This window comes from Hibiscus syriacus, unplaced genomic scaffold, assembly GCF_006381635.1.
Source record: "Hibiscus syriacus cultivar Baekdansim isolate YM2019G1 unplaced genomic scaffold, ASM638163v2 tig00110348_pilon, whole genome shotgun sequence".
In the NCBI taxonomy this organism is placed as follows: Eukaryota; Viridiplantae; Streptophyta; class Magnoliopsida; order Malvales; family Malvaceae; genus Hibiscus; species Hibiscus syriacus.
Genome location: NW_024062699.1, coordinates 1,713,839 through 1,736,266, shown reverse-complemented (window position 1 = coordinate 1,736,266; position 22,428 = coordinate 1,713,839). Strand labels below are relative to the sequence as shown.

The 22,428-nt window shown below is 36.8% G+C and overlaps 1 pseudogene; it reads right to left on the bottom strand.

Moving 5' to 3' along the window:
* Positions 1 to 451: 451 nt before the first annotated feature.
* On the bottom strand, positions 452 to 21,337 carry LOC120120912 (annotated as a pseudogene).
* Between the last annotated feature and the right edge of the window lie 1,091 nt (positions 21,338 to 22,428).

Genomic DNA, 22,428 nt, shown 5'->3' with positions numbered 1-22,428 from the left:
GTTAACCCCATATCTACTAAAGTAGTAACAGACATATCAAAAATTATAAAGATACTTGAGATGATATATGTGACCTTATAGTCCTCCTGAACTCTGACTACGTACTGGCGGGAGGTAACCCTAACCTCAAGATCGACTATGGATCTGGCGGTACCTCTGCTCTACTGTCCAAAAACTAAACTACCACCTCTTTAGAAAGATCCCTAACCAATATAAATAGTTTGAGCCAACCTCTGAACAACTGGCGATGCTAAGCTCTGTGCATCGGAAAAATATCTAATGAGGTTCTCTAACAATCCAAATCTATAACATGATTGAGAGTGTCGATGAAACTCCCCCGAGTGTCTCCTACCATAAAGCCTACAAGTCGGGGACTGCATGGTCCTAGTCGATCCTTCAGTTCTCACCACTGAGGCTAAAGTGAATGGTCTCCTAAGCCTTGTCCCGACCTCTAAGACTGAGAAGATGGGGGTCTCCACGACCCTTGGGAGTCTCTGGACCTCTTGACTAAAGTCTGAGATGATCCGGTGGTATCTAGAGCTCGATGGCCCTGTCCCACAGTGCCACAAGAAATATGAGCTCTCATGCTCTGGACTCGCTCAATAGCCTTAGCCTGATGGGTCAGCACGAAGAAAACTTTAGGTGGGTCAATTTTTAAGTGAGTAAGAATGTCTATATGGAGGCCCTCTTTGAACCTTATGTGACAATGGTCATCTATATCAACTAGCTTTGATACGTACCGACTAAGGCACAAAAACCTACCCTCATATTCATATATAGAGCGATCACCGTGAGTCAAATACAGAAATTGGTCTCTCATATCATTCGTATGGGCCTCAATGATGTATTTTTCTATGAACTCAGACATGAAAAGCTCCCATGTCGGTCACTCTAGCTCCAACACCATCTCTACGGTCTCCCACCAATCTATTGTGTGACCTTTCAGCAAGGCGGTAATGCACTCTAACTTACCCTCAGGGGTAAGATACAGTTTTGTAAGGTGCTTAGGGTCTCACGGAGCCAATGCTCGGTAGCTATCGAGTCGTCATCACTCGATCCAAGAAAATCAATCATGTTATAGCGATGAGGTCTCTTGACAGGGACTCTTGAGGGGTTACTAAAGGTAGAACAGGTGGAATGCGTGTCCTAGGGATAACCCTAACGATGTGCCTCATTATCTCTGTGAGGTCTCTCTAAAGAATGTCACCTCATCTATGTATGCCTCCTCCGGGATGCCCAAATCCTTAAAGTTTGGGAACAATCTCATTTCCCCTGTCCCCTGCTAGAGAGGCACAAATCTCCTCATGACCCTCCTAGCTATAGGCATGATCATCTTTCATTACCTACGAGTTCTAAGAAAAGAGAAGAGTCAACGTCGCCATTTCCAAACATTTAAGTTCATTGACACCTAACGACTCTAACCCGCAGGTCCTAGGAAAGACTGAATCTGATGCTCTGATATCACTAAATGTAACACCTTAATCTGACCTGATCCAAAATTTGGAGGATTAGAATATACACGAAACAACCTAAGTGGTTAACCATTTTATTTTTGAAATCATTTTGTCACACTCATATATTTAAGACATAATAAAATACCAAATAGAATAACTTCACAAAATATAATTTAGGTTTACAACCAGTGGAGAGCTCCTATAAGTATACTCAAAATACATAAGTTCAAATAGCGTTTACAAATCAAATAATAAACAAGGGTCTGTGAAAGTACATGCCTACAACAATGCTCGAGACGTACTCTGAATAGATCAAGTCAAGTCTGAAAATCCTGAAGTCTAGCGACAAGCTCCTCAAACTAGCACCAAAGAACCTACGCATGGAAACACATTCCATACGCTGAGCTCACAAGCTCATGCCAAACAAATAACCCTACTATACTACATGCATCCAACATATAAGCATGTAACCAGTATGTTCATGAACATTGGAATACATTCATCATAAAAACTAAAAGTAAGCATCATGGTGTAGCTCGGGGTCACATAGCATCACAAAACTCACACACCCTATTTGCTTACTACAGAATCTTAGGCTAGATCTGGGTCACATAACATCAGCATATCCCTATCACTTCAGGCTAGGTTCGAGTCACACATCATCGATACCTTTTCCAGCTAGTCTAGTCTCTAGAGTACTTAGGACATGTCCAGGTCACACAACATCGGTGCCTCATCTAACAAGCATTTTAAGTACCCAAGAACTAGATTGGATATTTTTATATAATCTTTATTCTATTACACAATCATCATACAAAGTGACTCGGGTTTCCTGTTGTTATCTAAACATCAACTAATGGTATAAGTCTAATGTAACCTTACCTCATTAAGATCTTATATTATCACACAATTATTAGGGTTTGCACTTGTAAGCTTATTGAGAAGTTTATTTTCTAACAATTCCCCCCTTTTTTGTCTCTCTCACATAAGTTATTCTTATAGCCTAAGTATTCACGATGGTATCGATACTCCGCCCTAGATATTTGTACTTCCCCCTCTTAGGGTATTGATATTTCCCCGGGTATCGGTACCAAAATTACATTCAATATTTTAGAAAATTCCTCGATATAATTACGTCTCTTGAGAGTATCGATTCTTTACCCTCAGTATCGATACTCATATGAATATCGATATCAAAATTGTATTTGATGTTTAGGAAAAAATATCTCAATATCAATACCCCTACTAGGAGTATTGATACTCCCATGAGTACCAATATCAAAATTGGCTACTAGAATTTGATCAAGTCTTCGAGTATCGATACTAAGCTTTTGAGTATCGATACTCCTCGAACAGTATCGAAACCCTCCTCACATTAGCCCTTCAAAAAGCCCTTCCTAGACGAGCAATATATGTATTATTTGTAGGATACCGATACTCTTAACCCATAAAACCCTATTTCTCTCATGTAAAGACTCCCAAATAACTCTCTAGGTATCTCCAAGGCCGCTAAATGATGTTTAAATCTTATTTAGAGTTTAAGGCTCATAAAAGGTCAATACTTTATGCATGAACAACAATAAATATCCATTTTTATGCTATGAACCCAAATGCACCCCAAATGCCTCATACACACATATAAGCATCAAAATTATAAATGCTGGCCTACAATCAGTAAGCATAGGTTAGGTGTGTGCTACCTTACACCTAGAAGCTGAAGAATCAACCCAAGGCTCACCCGAGTACCACTTTCTCTTTTCCCTTGTTTTTGGAGCTTTCCCCCATTTCTTTCACTAATCACTAGCAATGAAAGTTACTAACTCATCTAAAGTCTTAAGAAGGTTAGAAACATGATTCTAAATCTCTAAAAAATGGATTGGGAACACTAAATAATCCTAAAACCCAAAATCCACCTTAAACCCTCACTTATAGTTTTTTTATGGTCAAAGCTTAAAAGAATGAGTTTGGGAGGAAACTAGAGGATTGAGGATTTTAGTCCTTACCTTAGATTTTCGGATAGGGAAGGAAAGTTTCAAACGACGTCGTTTGGAAGGGCTATTTAATGCCCAAGACAGCCGGCCCTTCGGGCCATCTCTTCATTTTTCAATTTTCATTCTCTCTCTAACTGAGAGAGAATGAACAAGCTCTCCCCTCTCTCTAGCTTCCCTCACCGGAGGGAAGCCGGTCACGGACGGCAACCGTCTGCCGCCGTGACCGTCACCGCCGGCCACCGCATCCGGTGGCCGGAAAATTTTATTTTATACATTTGGATAGATCGGACCGTCCTAAGGACGGTCCCGGTGTTCTCTTCCCTTAAAAAGCTCTGAATCGGAGCGAATCTACAAAAATACCTTCGGCGTTTCGAAGGTTCTGGCGAGATCCGGTGGCGGTTGGGGTTCTCCGATGACAGTAAGTTTTCTCTTCTTTCTTTTTTCTTTTCTTTTCTTTTCCTGTTTCTTTTCTTTTCTTTTCTGTTTCTTTGTATCTCTCTCTCTCTGTCTCCTCTTCTTTTCTTGCAGATGGGGTGATGGCTTTATAGCCATCACCGGTGTTCGTCTCAGACCGGTCCGAAGAATCCCTTGGTGAGTCACCGGACTCCCATGGTGACTCACCATTTGGGGGAGACGTGTGCGATTACGGCCGGCCTTCTGGACTCTTTGGTAGACGTGGTGGAGGCTGGAACGTTGGTGTGGCGGTGAAGTCTTCTGGAAGCAGCGGCGGCGGTGGGACGTGGCAGGCGGCCGCGTGTCCCTAGGGTATCAGACCCTAGGGTTTCCATCTGGGGCAATCTGGACCGTTGGATCGTGCCAGATCCAACGGTTGTGAGGCGGCTGGCTAGATTAGGGTTAGGAAACCCTAACTGGAAACCCCAAATGTTTAGGGTTTCTGGTTTGATTTGGACCGGTTTTGGTTTATTTGTAACTGGGCCGGTCCAGTTGTAATTGGTCTGTAATTATTTATTTATATATTTATTTAATATGTATTTAATAATAATAATAATAAAATATAATAATAATAATAAAATAATAATAATAATATAATAATAATAATAATATGGATAAAAAAATTAGTATCTTCACTACCTACGTTGAATCGTTTTGTGGAGGATATTTTTGCAAAGAGCTCTCCGAGTCCATCACCACGCACGTAAACCTTGCTTAGCGAGATGATCTTGCCGTTAGTAGCAGTCGTCGTCTTGATGATTCAATATTCACACAATGGATATAGTTTGTTCTTTTCAGCAGAGGAGTTGTCAAGGATATTACTTGAGCATAGCTAGATCAATTGCATGCACTGCAGAAGTTAGTTACATTGAGGGTCTCAAGAAAATCATGATGCTAAGAAAAAGATAAAATATTAAAAATTGAAAATGAAAGAGATGAAGCTTTGTCAAGAAGTATCCAATGGCAGTAACCGCACTTCATCATATATAGTTATCAGATTTGATAATTTAAACTTTGTCATGGTAAGAATTAAGATGTACCTTTCTTCTTCGACATGATTGGTATGCTTTTCGGCAATGCATTACATCCAACGCCTCAGGCTGGAAATCTAATGATGTCAGCCCTAAAGCATTACACAACCAGGATAAGTACTGCTTCATGCTATTTATCAAAGAAGAATCATATGAGAGCCTGAATTGCAAAACTGTAGAAAGAGGTTAGTTCATGATTTCAGAGAGCATTGTTTATAATAATCAGAGTAATCGGTTGTCACTTAGTTCCACTTCTAATTTCATATCACATTGACGTTCAAAGAAACCTGGACACATCAGACATGAAAGGTTACAACCCCTGGATGAATGCAAATTGTTTCTACGGTTTTAAACCAACAAAAAAGGAATGGATATAACAATTCTTAACATCAAACCAAGCAAATTACTATCGATTCGGTCCTAATGTAAGCTTTATGGCCTCCAAATTTAGTCTAACCATACAAAATGAGATGTAAGAATCTGTCCACTATCAAGATGAAGTAAAATCTATTACAACCTTTACTTGTTGGTGAGAGCTTCCATAGCATCAGATACTATGAGTTCATCATCAACATCGAGCTTTTCAAATTGACTGTGATTCTACTTTCATCAAAGGAATGAATGATCTGGAATAGTGCTTTGGGATACCTGAGACTGTTTTCTTTTCCAATCAACATTTCGGTCGGCTCAGAAGTTTCTTGAATTCCATCATCCTTCTCATCCTCCAAAATCTCCTCTGTTGGCAACGCACTGGATGTACTTTCACCATTTCCGATAGGCTTATTACCGTCCTCATCACAGGAGCTTCAACCCATCCAGTGAGAAGCATTCCATCAGGTTCCTTCCCATCAAATTCCTCCCTGTGAGCATGAATATTTTTTTAAATTGGTCTTCAAATTTGAGGACGAATGTCTTCAACTCAGGAAATAATTAATGCAAATAGACAATACAATCATCATGTAAGCACTAACAAGTCAGCAATATTGCAATTACAGAAAAGAAAGTCTAAATGAAATTTGAGATCAGCATCCATCATAATTTAATAAGGTGTCTAGCCTAATCATATAGTTAGACTGAAACAGATTTAATTTATATAAATAAATGTGCAAAAATATTTTCCATGTTTTAACCATGAGTATGGCACAGATGCCAGGAGCAGAAACAATTATGCACAAAAGAATAAGAATAAATGATAATTAATTTGATGAAACATGTTCAACATTCAACACATATTCTTTAAGAGCTTTCTACAAAAATAATAGAAAAAAAGCTCTTCAAATTTTTGCATTACAGTAATCAACATAGAGACAAACCTATGATTAATATTGATACAGCATTTGAACTCCCGTTGTAGATCCTCCACGGTAAGCACAGTCCCACTGATTACAGGAGAAGGCAGCTCAGATCACATCATCTTCCATGCTAAAGGGTAAAAGAATCAACTCCTGTGAGTTTCAGACTTGAAGAAACGAATAATTAATACAGAAAGGAAAACAAATTCATATTAGAGGATATTTTGTTCAAAAGCAAGGAAAGGGAAGAATTTACTTTCTCAAGGTTTGCAGCAAAAACTGCTACCATATCCTCTTCAAGATCTTCACCAACTTAATAAAGAATAGTTGCACCTAGCTAGCATAAGTAGTGGAAATTCATGCCAAGTCTGGCATTAACAGTCTTTTCAACAAGTCTCTCAATTTAGAGCGATGAGTATTACCTCATAGCGGTGTCTGTTTCAAGATATCATCAAACGTGAGCAGTGTGAGTTGAGACGTTTAAAAATATACTCCAATCTGTTGAGAAATATGGTAAATAGAAGAATATAGACTGGTTTTATTGATACTATGAATGCATATGAGTACAAGATTAGTGCTCCTTATATACTACTGCTCTTAGCTGCTAATACAACCACCTTAACTGAACAACTAACCAAAACTAACTTGCTAACAACCTTAGCTGTTATAACAGCTTCAACTTCAGGAAGCTTCTAAGTGTATTGCTAATGTACATACTGCATTAGCTGATTTAGCACGCTAACATTCCCTCTACTTCTTTTCTCACCTTGAACACACTATTACAACAAGCTCTAAAAATTAATTACAACTAACTTCTAACATTCAACCTTCTGATGAAAATATGAACAATTGAATCGAAAGTGCTTATGCTTCCTCCCATTCACTTGAATCGAAAGTGCCAATGCTTCCTTTCGTTCTTCTTGAATCGAAAGTGCTGATGCTTCCTCCGTTCACTTGAATCAAAAGTGCTGATGCTTCATTCCATTCACTTGAAAGTGTCGATGCTTCTTTTCGTTCTTATTATTCACTTTCATTTCTTTCTTCTTCATCCTCTTATACAAGATTACTAGACATATTTGTTTTTCCCTAAAGGACTATATTATCATACTTATTACAATTTACCCCAAGTAATTATATCCATTTTGCTTTACCAAATTGAAGGGGAAAAAAGTTGATGCAGTAAACCACAAACTCCTTCAGATGAAAATAGGATCACCGCCGGTTTAACACGCCTGCTACGGCTCATCAACTGATCCTGCACATCTGAAGTCCAGAGAGTAATTATATCCCTTAGCAGTTGCATTATGAGAGTGTTGTCCTTGTATGACTCTTCTCCAAGAGTATCCAGCTCTACGATGGCTTCATCGAAAGCCTGTTTCCCAAGAGTGCAAGGACGATCCGGAGAGTTCAAGATCTCATAGTAGAAACAGAAAAGTTCAAAGCCAATCCTAATCGGATATGATGCGTTGGGGCCAGCTCAGCAGTCGCAATGTCCTGAGCAGATTTATAGGCAGTGAGCGTGTTCTCGGCAGTTGCTTTCTGGTCATCACTAGTCTTGAACTCAGCCAAGTACCTATGGTAATCTCCCTTTATCTTCAAATAAAATACCTTGGAATCACCGGCCCCAGCGGCCGGAACGAGCTTATCCTCGAGGAGCTGTAAGATTCCGGCGTAAATCTCGGACAATTCAGCCTCGATCTTAGCCCTGTACTCACGGATGACGGAGACATGGTCGATGTTTCCACCTCCTTCCTCCTTATGCTCGATGGAGAGATGATCCGCCAAGAGGCACAGCGAGCACCGATCACGTTCTTGTAGGTGACGGAGAGGAGGTTCCTTTCCTCGACAGTTAGTTTGCCGGATCCAAGCTCCTTATGGACGTTCTCTTTCATGAGGAAATCACTCTCTTCCGCAATGAAATCAAAACCTTCTCCAAGAACCCAACGGGATTCACTGGATCCAAGATGGCAGTAAACGACGGCGGTTTAGCAGTTGTTCCCGCTACTGAAGATGCCGATGGCATTTTCTCCTCCTCTTTCATGCAGCGGAAGAAAAAACAAAGTCAGGACCGTTTGGCGAATGATACCATGTTGAGAAGTGTGGTAAATAAAAGATATAGATTGGTTTTGATACTATGAATGCATATATGAGTACAAGATTAGTGCTCCTTATATACTGCTGCTCTTAGCTGTTAATACAACCACCTTAACTGAACAACTAACCAAAACTAACTTGCTAACAACCTTAGTTGTTATAACAGCTTCAACTTCAGGAAGCTTCTAAGTGTACTGCTAATGTACACACTGCATTAGCTGATTTAGCTCGCTAACACAATCAAATCGGACATGCATTTTAGATATACCTCTGAACAAACATAGCAAGACTTGTTAGGTTCATAGGGTTCTACAGGCATTAGAAGCAACTTTCTTTATGGATGTTCCAGACAATAGGTCATCCTACATATTCCAACTCAGATTAGAACCACGTAACAAAAAGCAATTTGCATTTGGAAACATGGGAAGACAACTATAATTCCTAGCAAACACAACTGACTGCCATAGATTACATTGAACTAAAACAAACGTAGTGGAAGCATGGGAAGAGACATATAATTCCTAGCAATAACGACTTCTATGGATTACATCATACTAAAATGAACATAAAAATCTGTGCACGATAGTCGATACTTAAGATAAATTGAACCACATAGTTACTTCATATTTAAATATCTAAAATGCTTAATAATGATGAATAAAAACTAAACTAAACCTGTAATTGTTGCTAGCCCTTTTAAAACTTTAATTGCTTCAATCACAATCGACCCAGCTATGATAGCATTTGTTGATGCCACAGAATGCACAATATTACCAACAATTCCTTTAGCTTCAAAAACACTATGTTAAGGAATCCCAAAAGAAGAAGCCCTAATATTTGCAGCAGCAATAACAAACTCCACAGCCAACTGATCATCTTTATCAAAGGTCAGGTTTCTAATTTCCTGTCAAATGGTAAACAATCAGTATATCTTGGTCAGAAGAAACAATAAATCAAATTTTCGAAAGCAACATCACACTGACCTTTCCTCTCTTCAAGAAAAATAATCTCAAAGACTCGAGGAAAACCCTCGAATTTTCTGCAAGGCTCCATACAACCTGAGGATTCTTCAAGCCCAGAGATAACATGGCAGATACATCATCAGTTGCACTAACTTTTTAAGTGTTTCCATTCCTTTTAGTTAGCTTCTCAGACAAGTCATCCTTACTATATATAGGCCTTGGTTTGTTACGGTTTTTCCAAGTTTCCTCATTCGACAGAGCCACTTCTATATTATGACCAAATACATTATCATATATTCCTTCCAAATTGTTCAATTTCTTCATATATTCTGCATTTAAATACATCTTCAGAATGTTCTGACGAGTTTGAAGCATCACTAGAGCTCACATTCAAATCATTTTCCTGATTCTTGTTCCCAAACAACTTTGCAAAAAGCAGGTCCTTTGCTCACATAAAACAATGAACAAACTACAATTCAAACAATATGATTAGGACCTGTCATAGCCCAACTTTTAGAAAAAAATAGAAAGAAAATAAAAGAATCAAAATGGTTGAAATTTTGGGGACTAAATTATAAAATTTAGAAACTAGTAGACCATTTAAGGAAGTCTCAGGGACTGCAAGGATTAGAACCTGAATTTACCCATTTTTAATATCCAATGATATTTTTTTTCCCCGATCGAGCTATCCCATTTCTCTAAAATTTTGAAATCCCTAACCCCTAAATTATATCTCCCCCGTCGGTCACCTTTGCCGACCAAATCCGCTGCTATTCGGCCACCCCAGCTCGAACAACCACCATCGAAATACTCACTGTCGAACGATGATCAAAACCCAACCCCAATTTCATCGAGAAACGATCGGTTTTTCCAAGTTTCCTCATTCGACAGAAGCCACTTCTATATTATGACCAAATACATGATCATATATTCTCCTCCAAATTGTTCAATTTCTCATATATTCTGCATTAAATACATCTTCAGATGTTCTGACGAGTTTGAGAATCATAGAGCTCACATTCAAATCATTTTCCTGATTCTTGTTCCCAAACAACTTGCAAAAAGCAGGTCCTTTGCTCACATAAAACAATGAACAAACTACAATTCAAACAATAGATTAGGACCTGTCATAGCCCAACTTTTAGAAAAAATAGAAAGAAAATAAAAGAATCAAAATGGTTGAAATTTTGGGACTAATTATAAAATTTAGAAATTAGTAGACCATTTAAGGAAGTCTCAGGGAATGCAAGGATTAGAACCTGAATTTACCCATTTTTAATATCCATGATATTTATTTTTTCCCCGATCGAGCTATCCCATTTCTCAAAATTTGAAATCCCTAACCCTAAATTATCTCCCAACCCCAATTTCATCGAGAAACGATGCCGTTCGCCGTGGATTGGCCATCGAAAACCATAATCGGTGAGTGTCTCTTAAATACTCACCGTCGAATGGTGATCAAAATCCAACCCCAATTTCATCAAGAAACAGTATCGTTCGTTGTGGATTGGCCATCGAAAAGCCGTCAAAAACCATCGTCGCCAAGTGTATCTTCGCTGATTCCAGCCGTGTCTGGCTTTAAATCATTTCACTGTCGTCTCCACTGCACTCACCAATGTCTTGCGAACAAAATCCAACCGGTTTTGTTCAGTGTTGACGTGTCGTCACCGATCGCCACCGTGGGTAAGTTACCAATCGATTTTTGGTAATTTTGGCTTGGTTTGAGCGTGTTATTGGATTGAAATTAGGTGTAATTGAGTTCATTGTTATATGGGAGTGATCGGCCGGTGAAATGAATCCCGGACGCCGTCGCACGCGCCGCCACGAATTGCCAGTGCGCGTGTGGGTCTTCGGTCGGTCCGAAAAATTTTGGAACCGATTCGGGCAGAATCGACCCACCTGCCTAACCCAAACCGTTTTGACACGACCTGTTGACTTTGGCACGACCTGTTGACTTTGGTAGAGTTGATCGTTAACCGGTCAGACTGTTAACTTTGACCGGTCTAATCGTTGACCGTTAACTTTGACCGAAAAAGTCAAAAATTTTAAAAGTCCTATTTTATGTTTTCGACTTCTTGAGCCCAATTTGAAGTTTGTTTCTTCAATTAAAACTCGAAAGCCTCCAAATTGACCATCAAACTCAAATATGCTTATGTAATTAAGTGTTTAATTTTGGAATAATTAAAGTAAGACTTGAGACTGATTAATTGTTGTTATTTAAAGGTACTCGAGACTTATCTGATCACTCGCCAGCTCGACCCAGCTCTTCTCGATCCGTTAGACCTCATGAGTCGATAGTCACTCGTATGAACTGTGAACTTTATGAATACCCCCGATTGAAATATTACTTCAATTAACTGAGTTTGTTATGAATTAGATTCGAGCAGTGTAGCAGAGCGTTACGAGGTTGATGCTGGTAGTTTTGGTGTGCCCCCACTTTACAAGATGTGTTCCTTATGTTATCCGATTGTTTTATCTGGATTATATATGTTTCACTGAAATTGATTTACTGGATAATGGTTTATGGACTATGACTGCATGACACTTGATATTTGAATACTGGTTTCCTCTGGAAAATATGGTATGCCAAATATGGATATGGAAATTGTTTTATTATGTGAAATGTTTTACTGAAATGTTTACTTGGGTAGGCTGGAGGCTGGAGTATGGAGGTTCCTCTAATCAAGCTGGTATGGACCTAAGGCGACTCTTGGGTAGGCTCTATGACCCTGAGATCTTTCTTGGGTAGGCCCCGTGGTCCCGAGAACTTTTTTGGGTAGGCTCTTAGACCCCAAGATGTTCCCTTAGTTGGCTCTTTATATCCAATGGGTATAAGGTAAGCCCTATGGATGAATAATGTTTTGGAAATAATTTTAAGAATCTTTAATGTAATCTGTTAGATTTAGTCGAAACGCATAGGTTGTGCTAGGGGTTACAGGACCTCAGGAATAGAAGCCCAACAGGTACTAGATGTAATCATCATAATTGTAGTCACTGTTAACTCAGATAGAAGCAAAAGAACTCCCACCCGAACCCCAACCAAAAGAACATCTGTCAGTAATTAACAATTACCTTTGAGGGAGTGCTTGTAATAGTGCAGACAGGATAGTCTTTGGAACAGGTTTGGATGACACTCATAGCACTCTGTTTTCCCCTTCAAGTGTACAGTAACCTTCACCAAGGATAGTTATACAATATGGCAATTGTCATCACCACGAGCACATACAGATTCAAACATGAAAGTGATATGAAGTCAAGCAAAGGAAAAAGAAACAAAGTCACGGAGTAAGATAGGAACATAATCTTATAGTGAGTATTGTGAGCATTGAGGAGAAATTGCTAAGCAAGAGAAACACAAAACTCAAAATTTGGTTGCCAATAATAGGCAGGACTTTGGAACATAAAGCAATCATAAGATCGTGTTACAGAACAAGTAAAAGAAAAAGGGAACAGTAAAAAAAAACACACTTTGATTTTTTTAAGAAAATTAAAGGGCTTAGTATACTTGCTTACACTAGTCAATTTCGAATGATACAGGAAAAAACAGTAATGTTTTTTGACCAAATAAAAAAAACATCTCAAATACATTGTATAGTTGCATCCTGCATTAGATAATATCACTATAGGACCCATTTGCTATAATATTCTAAATACAACTTACAAAGAAACAGACTATATCTAAACAGAAATTTAAGATGCTACTACTTATAGATAGGAAAAACAAGTCACTAGCTCTACTAGTGAGTTCCTTCAAAGTAATTATTTGCATAAAATAGCAGTTTCAGATTATAGGCTATGTAGCATGTAAAACCAAAGCACTCTGAGTGGATTTGCAGTTATACAAACTAAGAAAAGTTAGATCAAACATAACTACATATAATTTCTAGAAATCAAAAAAGTAAATTACCTGTCCCAAAAACCCTGTCGGCCCGCTTTCAACCAATGGGACATCTGCAGCCAAGAAAAGACAGTTAACATGGCGCCTTGCATCTAAGTTGTCAAGTCCATTCAAAACAACTTCAAACTCTTTAAAGAAATCAACATTGAAGCAAGACTCCTTAACATTTGCATGGTATGGTGTAATGCTTATGTTGGGCCTGAAACTTAACACCGCATCTCGAGCAACCTGACACAAACATGAATTACATCAACTTATACAACTAACACTGCATGAAATCATGCAAAATGCAGGTGAATGTGCTTGCCTTGGCCTTAGACTGCCCAACATGGGTTTATCGAAACAAAAATTGTCTATTCAGGTTGCTCACTTCTATGGTGTCCACCTCAATCTACAAGCAGATTATTTAATTGCATAAGCAAATCGTTTCCATGTCACTCAACTATTCAAACAGTTTGTTTTGATCACCCTTTTTTTTTCAAAAACCGTAGCTAATGTGATGTTTCGATTCATTTTAGTCACTTCTCATTGAAAAATTAACAAAACTCCTAGCGTTGCATTTTACAACGATCAATAACTCACTATCGGCACTTAACACCATCTAAACTCTAAAAAGCGAAAATTATATTAAAAAGTAGTTTTAACGTGAAACATAAAAAGATTTAGGGTAAACTATGTTTTGGTTACCCAACAATCACTTTAATTTGTTTTGGTCACTTAGGCTGCACCCATAACCTATATACGTTTCGTATTATGAGCTAAAGATGTCAAATCAACTTAACAGACACTTGTTGAACATAAATGCTTAAAATTTTTTCATTTAAAACAATCCTTTTACAAATTAAAACTTGTTTCCTTTAACTGCATAGTCATAATATTATACTTTATCGTTCCAAACAAAGCTGATTTTTATGCAACAATTGAGCAGTTCCATGTTATTTCATAGTTATATTAAACTGACTAATATTGCTTGATTTAAAACCCTCCATAATATTATTCTTAAATATGGTTATAACTAAAATTAACCAATATTTAAAGCATTCCTAAATTACTATTACATACCCTTTTTAGAATAAATTTGATAAAGCAACCCAATAAATATAATGTATATGTCACTAATAAGTCAAAGTTAGGATGTCTTACTGATTCTATCAGTAGGTTTGATTTCTTTATGATGTTGCCAATCTCCTCACTTTATGTTCTATATTATTCGACCCTACTCACGAAAATTTTCACGTGATGAGTAAAACTTAGTAAGGAAGTAAATAAATCAGAGTGAACTATATCGGTAGAATCATAAATAATTCAAGACATAACAATAAACGTAAATAAATCTTTAAAACTTCGAATCAAACTTTTCAAACTTATTTTTTCTCATCAACAAAACCCTATTCCCATATGCAATGGGGTAAGGGGAAGTAAGGTAGTAGGATGCCCCTGACACCAAGTAGAGAGCAGCTTCCGTGGAAGACCTCCGGCAATCAAAAAATTAAAAATAAAGATAAAATACAATGCATGTATAAATAAATAAATAAGTACATAGTTGAACAGACTTCATAAGCAGTCTTCAAATGCGCATCTGTAATGAGAAGTAATCCCTGCAAATAAATCCATGCGTAAAAATATCTGCATATAGATAGTAAAACGTAAGTCCCGACTAAATTTAAAAAGAGGAAACATGAAGAGAAGGATACCCAGTAGTCGGTGATAGCAAGCTACGAGAAGGTAAAAAGTCAAATGGGTTAAAACCTAAACTAAGGCAACACTACTCCGCTACCCTAGTTCTAAGCCTTCATAAATTCCAAGGACAGAACCGTATAAAAAGTAGAAGTCATGGAAAATTACTACAAAAGGCATTAAAAAAGAAGACATAGATGCTACACCCTATGGTTGTGGTCCGCACTACTCGACCACCCTGGTCTTAAGTCTCCATACTTTCCTGTCAGGTCATGTCCTCGGTAAGGGATAAATCCTTCAAATCAGATCTCAAACAGTCTATCCACTTCCTCCTTGGTCGTCCTCTCCTTCTGGCACTGTCGACTGTAATCGACTCTACCCTTCTGACCGCATCCGAAGGTTGACGCCTAAGAACATGCCCAAACCACCTTAGTCTTCCCTCCCTCAATTTTTCGGATACAGGACCACCCCAAGGACATCCTAATTGCAGAGTTTGGTGTCATGTCCCATAGAGTCCTACCACATACCCATTAAAGTATTCTCATTTCTACGGCCTCCATCTTCCTTACGTGATCCTTCTTGATAGCCCAACATTCTGATCCATACATTAGCGCTGGTCTTATTGCCATTCTATAAAATTTTCCCTTAAGTTTTAGAGGCACCTTCTTGTCACACAAAACTCCAGTAGCAGCCCTCCACTTTAGCCATCCCGCCTTTATACGGTGTGAAACGTCATCATCTATACCCCCATTTTTATGTATCATAGACCCTAGGTACTTGAAACAATCCTTTGAGGGGAGCACGTGTCCTTCGATGCAAACTTCTACATCTTCATCATTTTGGTTCCCACTGAAGTTTGAACATAAATACTCTGTCTTTTCAATATTGATCCTTAGACATTTTTCTTCCAAAGCAGTCTTCCAGGTAGTCAGTCTACTATTCAACTCATTTTTTATTTCAGCAACTAGGACAATGTCGTCAACGAAAAGCATACACCATGGAACACTGTCTGGTGTCGTACAATAGATGTCGTCCATAATCAAGGCAAAGATGTAAGGGCTAAGAGCCGACCCCTGGTGGAGTCCGATTTTCATCGGGAATGCCTCGGTGTCGCCAACTGTAGTCCTGACGTATGTATTAGATCTGCAGTACATATCCCGAATCGCCCGGATATAAGTAGTTTGGATCCGTCTCGATTCCAAGGTCTTCCAGATCGTATCGCGTGGTACACTATCATATGCCTTCTCAAGGTCAATAAACACCATGTGAAGATCTCTATTTTTTTCCCTATATTTCTCCATAAGCCATCGAAGTAGATGAATCGCCTCCGTAGTAGACCTGCCTGGCATAAAGCCAAATTGGTTTTCCGAAACCCTAGTAACCTGTCTCAACCTAGCCTCTATCACCCTTTCCCATAGCTTCATGGTATGACTGAGTAGTTTAATACCTCTGTAGTTACCACAACATTGAGGATCTCCTTTATTCTTATAGATTGGTATCACCGTAGACTCTCTCCATTCCTCTGGCATCTTGGCAGTCTCCAAAATAATAATAAAGATATTGGTCAACCACTTAACTCCCTCTTCTCCTAAGGTCAACCACACAGTGATAGGAATTTGATCTGGACCGACAACTTTGTCCCTCCCCATCTTTCTAAGGGCCATTTTGACTTCCTCAATCCCAATCCTACTTGCAGGGCAGTCATTGGTCATAGTATGATGGTCGGCTGACCCATCAACGTTACAATCTCTACAGGGAGAGACACCATTATTAAATAGGCCAAAGAAGTAACTACCCCAAGCCCTCTTAATATCATGATCTTTCACTAAAAGAACATCATTGTTGTCCTTAATAAACCTAATGCTACCTAGATCCTTTTTCCTATTCTCTCTGGATTTTGCAAGCCTGAAGATGTCGTTTTGTCCTTCCTTGGTGTATAATCTCTTGTACATTTCCTCGTATGCTTTATCCTTTGCTTTAGCCACTGTTTTCTTGGCTACCCGTTTTGCCTCCTTGTATATTTGTTTAGCTCTCGATATTTCTTCGTCGTCATTGCATTGTAGCAACTCCTTGAAGCAAGTTTGCTTTGTCTTAACCTTAGTTTGGACTTCGTCGTTCCACCACCACGATTCTTTATGTTCCTTAACCTTCCCTGTCGATAACCCAATGATGTTTTTGCCCACCTCTCTGATGGAATTTTCCATATTCTTCCATAACATATCTGGATTATCTGAGTTTGTAATTCCAAAACCTGTATGAGACAAAACCTTACTTCTAAAGTCATCAGCTGTCACTCCATGTAAGTTCTTCCAAAGGATCCTAGGTTTACCTAGTTTAGCCCTCCTATGAGTACTCCCCTCGTTGCATACGCGGAACACCAAAACCAACAATATGTGTTGTGATGCACATGCCTCTTCAGGGAACACCTTATAGTCAATGCAAGCCCATCGATCCCGATTTCGAGCCAGTATGTAGTCGATTTGGGTACAATGTCTCTCGCTATGGAACGTAATCAAGTTTACATCTCTCTTGTTAAGGAATGAGTTAGTGACTGCCATATCGTGTGCAGTAGCAAATTCAAGCAACGTACGCCCCTCTTCGTTCCTACTACCAAAATCGAAACCCCCATAACACCTTCATATCCGTCGATTTCGCTACCTATATGGCCATTGAAGTCTCCCCCTATGAAAACTCTTTGGTTCTCCGGAATGCTCCTAAGTACATCATCTAACGAATCCCAGAAGCAACGTTTTTCCCCCTCCCCTAGGCCAACGTGTGGGGCGTACACTGAAAGGACATTTACCACTTCCGCTTCTATAATAACCTTAATCATCATGATCCTATCACGGTATCTACAAATTTCAACTACATTTTCCTTAAGCCTAGAGGATACCAAGATACCCACCCCATTTCTAGCGTTATCTACACCTGAATACCACAACTTGTAACCGTTACACTCTCTGGTGCGAGCCCCTTTCCACCTAGTCTCTTGAATACATGCAAAATCTATTTTCCTATTACTTAGTACGTCGGTCAGCTCTAGCAGCCTAGCATTTAATGTGCCTACATTCAACGTACAAACTCTAAGTCTAGTCTCCTTGACATCACTCTGTCGAGCCCGCCCCCTATACGCCCTATGGGATCTAAAAGAAGGACATGACCTCAAGTAATCATCTATAACTGAAGCTATGAGGAACTATGAAAATAAAATAATATTGATTTTTATTCAGACACATTTCAGAACTTTCATATTCATATTCTTTTTCCTTTCAGTCACTTTCATAACTTTACTTATTTTCATTTTTTATAACCCAGTGTATATTTATGAGAATGCAAGGTACGTGAGTAGAGTGCACACTAGACACTTTAATGTCAATCATAACTTAAAATGAAACATATGATGCACTTTCCATTCAGACACTTTTTCCTTTGCCTCGCTATCGAACCTCATCCACGATAACCTTCTCGCTCCCTTACTTTTTCCTTCCCTCTCAAGTTAGTTGGATCAATAGATTTACTGTAGTATGACGAAGTCATATTTTAACATAGAATGTTCAAACTATATGTTAGTATCGAACTAACATAATCTGAGCGTAAATATAAAATTGAAAATCGATACTTAATCGATTTAACTAAATATAATCTTATCATAAACTCAAACTTCTCACAAATACTTATTAAATTCCATAAATATTAATTTTCTCATCAACCTTTCAATTTTTGCTAAATACACAATTAAAGCACTAGTTTTAAATGCTTTCTAGAATTCACCTCAATTTTTCCTTTAAATTCATAATAGTTCTTCACTATTATGATTATGTCACAATAATCACATAAAATTTCCAGTACCTTAATAAAATATTTCATTCAACACTTAAACATTCAAAAGCTTACAATTTTATCCTAAATTTTCTTAGGCTTTTCGAATTCAACCACTAACCTTATAAACTTGCAATTTAATCCCAACTTAAATAATTAAACTCAAAAATCAGCAAACTAATAAAATTTCCAGCAATATATTATTTTACCCAAATGATACTTTCTCATTTAAAAACTTGAATTTAAGTCCCTATATTTCTTGGACTTTTCGAATTCTACCCCTAAATTTTACCAAATTTGAAATTTGGTTCCAAACAACTTTACAACTTAAATTTTCAGCACTCAAATATTAAAAAATCAGCATTGAACCTCCAAATATCACATTCTTGCAATAATGTCCCAAATTCTCAAAACTTTCACATTAGCCCTTTTACTAACTAAAGCTTTCAAATTGATTCAAATCAATCTCCAAATCACATAGAACACTTCTAATATCTATTCTAGACCATAGGAATTTTTTCAATATTTCCCCTCTTAATTTTCCCTAGTGGTTGAATCTTGCTAAGGAAAAAGGGCAATAATTTCATTCAATTTCAAGCATGAATTCAAACTTCCTTACTTCAAATTTATGCTATACAAATCAACATGTCCTCAAATTGCATCAAAATCTATCAATTCTCCATAAACCCTAAAGTGACCAAACCTAATATAAGCATGTATGAATAATTTTAATCACCATACATGCTTTAGAATTAATCTCCAACATCAAAAACATAAAAATTCTTCATCAATCTTTCAAAATCCTAAAACCCTACATAAACCCTAACTTTCAATCTCAACATATAAGCATCCTCACCATGAAATATTAGTATCAAAGGATAGAGAATGTCATGTAGGTTAATTCTTTATCTAATAGCTTAGTCCAAAAATCAAGTATATAGCTTCAAAATTCAAAATAAAAATTTTACCTTTGTAGCTAGGTATGTTTCGGCCACGGGAAGAAATATGGCTGAAAATTATACTAAATTCTTGTTTATTCTAGTATTTATCCACCTTTACGCTTGTCTTAATAATAATATAATTGAATTTAAAATTCATTTAATTAGAAATTCCAAAAATACCATTAATAAAACTTGATAATTACCAAATGTCATTACATTATCCTCCATTAAAATATTCATTATTCAAATATGAATCAATTTGGCTTTGACTTTCTATTTTGACCATGTAATTTTCAAAAATTACATTTTAATCACTAAAATTCTATTGTTCAACCCAAATAGGAAAAATTACAATGTTTTGTTCTAAATTTCTCTGATCTAAAATATGGAAATAAATATTTCCAACCATTATTTAGCACTCTTCAAATTTTCGTAAAATTCCGGTTTGATCCGATTATCCGATTTCTATACCGAACTTTATTACCTTTTCTACTCATTCCAGATCAAAATCAGAATTTCATAAAAACTCCATCTTCAAAGAAAAACTATTCATTTATGAAAGAAATTTTCTTTTTGGTAAAATTACCACTTTGGTCCCTAAAAGTTTTCAAATTTATACTCTAGCCTTCAAACTTTTAAAATTTACATTTTGGTCACTTGTCAAAAATTTGGTGTATTAGAAACAAGTTTTTTTAGTTTTTCAATGATGTTATGACATTATCTAATAGTGACCAAAATAAAAACATAAATGATAGTTTGGTGACTAACTACTTAATTTACCCAAAAATTTAAAAACCAAAAACTGTAAAGGTAAACTACACCATTCCTCAATGAAATTTACTCTCTCTTCTATTTTAATGATTGTACTTTCATTTTTTCTAATTTGCTCACTTAACTTTAGAACTGCTCCTATTTTGATAACTCTAGATTATTTTATTATTATGTTTGTATGAAATTGCCTTTTTTATTATTATTTAATATAAAAACAATTTAAACTAAATAATAAAACAACATTTTATTATTATTAAATTTAAAAAGATTTAAAATAATCACCGTCGACCAACGTCAACCTTCGAAATATTAATAAAATTATTTTTATATTAAATAATAATAAAGATGTCATACTATATGAAAATAATAAAAAAAATTAGAGTGATAAAAAAAGAAACAATTTTAAAATTCAGTGAGTAAATTAAAAAATTGAAAGAATAACGAGTAAAATAGGAGAGAGATTACACATACTTTAATAGTATGCATAACACTAGTCATCACTAACAGCGAGGAAAGTGAAAACAGATAAACCAGTTGTAAGAATTAAAGAAGAAAAGTGCATTGATTTACTATATGAATATCTTGAAATCGAGAACGAGCAAGAGTCTTGAGAAGCTCGCAGCCAAACCCTCCTGCCCCCACCATAACTACTTTCGCTCCCTAGAAGTAGAATTACTGCAGAATGAAATGTTGGTGCTAATTGAAAATAAATTAATGAAAATTAAAATAAAGTTTTGTTGGTGGTAGAAAAACTAGTCTTAGAAGTAAAATCGTCTTGCTTTGGTGTGATTTTTGACATGAATAATATCCTATGAAATTTACACGATCCTTCAAAATTTATACAACCAAAAACTGAATTGGAAATCCACGATACTGCCCTTCTCGGAACTTTGAAGAAACCCCCAGCTTGGCGGTGAGGCCATAATTGTTTATCTTAGTGGCTCTCCTCTCCATTTTGTCAAAGATGAGAAAACACATTTGAATTTGGGTTTAGAGAGTGGGAACATTCAAATAGCTGTTGCATCAGCTAAGGAAATTGGGGGTGGAGGCCCTTTGCCGGGCAATGCGGGTATAGTGGAATATGCCTACCAGGACAAACAACTTTGAGAGTGCCTAACCATGTTTTGATTGATTCTTCTCAGCAGGTAAAAGGTAAGAAGTGAAGAAAAAATTATATGAGCCCAAATTGCTTACACCATCAAACTTTATGTGCTTCTTTGTTCCTATTACGAAATTAAGGTATAATAACAACAACAAAGAGGGAATTTCTTGTTAGGGTTTCATAGGCAAGAATAGTGAGGGTGCCCAGAGCAGGGAGAATGGTTTGATAGGCAAGACAACTTTATGTTCCATGCCAATGTAATTTGTGATTCTTTTGGGTTTTCCCATTGATTATAATTCCTATCCCGACAAGTATGAAGAACGCAAGTGAGATTGTTGGGAATAAATAAATACTAGTTAAATTCATATCCATTAAATTTAGAGTTAGGGATTTAGGAATTTATGTATTTAGTAATTTGGCATGATAATAAAGGTGATGGTCAATCAGCGACAGTGAGCGTGTAATGATAGAAATGATGATCACAGATGGTCGACCGAACACAATAGAAACCTATGGGACCACAATCCAAAAATCTGAAAAAAGAAATATAATTCAGACCCTAAAACTTTTAAAAAAGAAAACTTGGTGTATATAATTTTTTTTAGAAATTCATATTTAGCTTTAAAAAATTTCAATGTTGTTAATTTTTTAGAAATCCATATTAAACTTTATATTTTTTTCATGTTCTTAATTAAACATCTCTCATAATTTTTAAATATTTTCATTAAGCTTTTTAAGATTTCAAAAATTTTAGTTAAATCTCAATCTTTACAAAAAAAAATGTAAACAGAACCTTTCAAAATTTTGAAAACTTAAATTAAAATCTCTATATTAAAAAAAAGGTTTTAAGTTGGTCTGTCCAAATTCTAACACTGTGGCCCAAGATGATAGGAAATTGAGTTTGAGATTACAGATTTTTATATTTTGAACTTTTTTTATAATT